Consider the following 2,500-nt stretch of genomic DNA (forward strand, 5'->3'; position numbering starts at 1 on the left):
CATTTAGAACAGTAATGTAGACATAGTGGTAACGAAGTAAGTGGCTACATACCCAATCTCTCGGTGCAGCTATCACAAGAGTTACACAAGTCAGACTACGTGCCTACGTTACATTTACGTCCCCTGAGCCTGTGCAGAAAGCCTCGTCGACCAACAGGAAACGGTTGACATTTGCTTCACCCGCCTCGATTGACGTCTACGTGATGACTCTGTCCATATCTTTTACTGTCTATGATAATAACCCAGTCTGGCTCCATTAGCTTAGCATAGCATAATTCATTGGAACTTTGTTGCACCAGTTAGCCTAGCTTCCTTTTAAACTAATTTACATGTACAAAAATGTTGGTGTGTTTCTTTATGGATAACATTCATTCCCTAGTGAAGATAAAGTGAAACATGTACACACTCACTTCACACATACTTACACACACACTCAGACACACATACACACTCACCCCGTCAAACACATGGATGCTGGTAAGTAGAGAGGAACGGTTGTCGTGGGCGGAGTAAGGGAAGTGTGACTCCGCCCAGAGTGGCTGACTGGTTTTGGGGGACACTTGGGGCTCCTCCCCCTGCCGCTCTGTCTGATGAGGACTCACACCCCCAACCTGTAATACACACACACCACTTCCCTCAGTTCACATATACTCACATCCCTCTAGAGAAACATACAGACAGGGCCGGCGCTAGCCATTTGGGTGCCCTAAGCACAAATTCTTGGTGGTGCCACCCCCACCCACCCACCCACCAACCAACCAACCACCACCACCAAAGGAATAACAACCATTCAGAATTTCTTAGTTAGTTTTTTTTTTTAATTGCAGTTTCACCAACAGATGTCGCCCTTGGCCTATGAACCACTTGAAAATGACTGCATAGAACAACAACTAAACTTATCTAAAGCTGTCTAATTTGGCAAAATCATATCACGTTCAGTTGCAGGGTTTTTCCAAAGTTCACCTTACCAAGAGCCGTTTCCCACTCATCATTTCATTACGTTGTGAAAGTGTCAGCGTAGCATTACTTTTTCACTACACAATTAGATCGTTTGATCATAATTGATAACAAACGCCAAAAAAGCGTCCTGAAATGCAAAGCAAACTAGGCTAATAGGCTAACGTTACCTGTTCTGATGGCTAAAAGAAATAGCAAGCCCAGTTTAATCTTTAGAAATAGCATTGCTAGCTAGCAACCTGAGGAAGGATTGCTAGTCTTATGCACCGATTGCTAACGTTAACAGAAAACAGCAGAGTGTTGAATTGCATTCAATAATCCATATCCATATCCACAACATAAAATAACTAGCTAGCCAGTATCAATCATTTGCAACGTAACATTTGAACATGAACATGGCTAGTAGGAGCTTACGTAAGTTTATTGACGGTAGTAGTATTACCTGGCATAAGCATAGACACGCAAGGGCTACAAAACTATTACTATTATTAACTTTTTTTATTTAAAACATTGTCACTGCAAGTGACGCGCAGCATCATCCCGCTGTCTCTTCTTTTTCCTTTTTTCCGCGCCCGACTCTTTCTTTTCTTTCCGAGGTCGTGTCTACAGTCTGCCACATTTGAGATTGAGGCATAATCGAACAGACCACTGGGAGGTGGGGGAGGGGGGCACCAGAGGGAGACTGGAGAGAGGGCCGCACAGGACATTCACCTTTTTTTGTATTGCTTTTGCATATTAATATGCTTTAGACATATTTTATTTGTTATTTATACTAGTAGCCTATTGTGGTGATTTTTCACGACCCAGATTTTTTGGTGCCCCCCCAGGCACTTGGTGCCCTACACGCAGTGCGTGATGTGTGTGTGCGGAGCGCCGGCACTGCACACACACTTAAAGGAACCATATGTAAGAAATGTATTTCAATTCATCATAAAATGGCCCTGATATGTCACTAGACATTAATAAAACATGTTCATTTCAAATACTTTTATCACTGACAATAGTAGTCCGGCCAGCATATTGTCATTTAAAAACTGATGTTGATGTTGTGTTTTGTCGTGTCATGTTGTGTTTTGGCCTGATGCGCCACCCTCTACCTATCTACTAATCACAAAGTCAGTAGTGTTTTGGCATCCGGGTTGACAACCTCGAGTCGGGGGGAGGGGGGGGGGGGTACACCACTCTACAGTAATCTGAAAGTGATTGCACTAACAGTTTTGACTACAATCTTACATATGGTTCCTTTAACTAGCCCCCACACGCTGTAGTGCTACTGGGCACTAAACATCTCATTCCTCGCACATACCTCAACACACACACACACACCACTCACACTGCTCACACGCATACACATACACAAACACATGTACACAGCAAACACACACATACTCTCTATGTGTAAGTAGCCCACCGATTGAAAACAGTCTGCCATTCCTGCACTGTTCTTTCTTTCTCTCTTTCCTTCACTTCTCTCCTCTCCTTTCCTCTTCTCTTCCCTTCTCTCCTCTCCTTTCCTCTCCTTTCCTCTTCTCTCTTCTCCTCT

Source organism: Alosa pseudoharengus, unplaced genomic scaffold (assembly GCF_046254945.1).
Source record: "Alosa pseudoharengus isolate Yale_2024_CS ecotype anadromous, Long Island Sound unplaced genomic scaffold, YU_APseudo_1.1 YU_APseudo_1.1_scf_15, whole genome shotgun sequence".
Lineage (NCBI taxonomy): Eukaryota > Metazoa > Chordata > Actinopteri > Clupeiformes > Clupeidae > Alosa > Alosa pseudoharengus.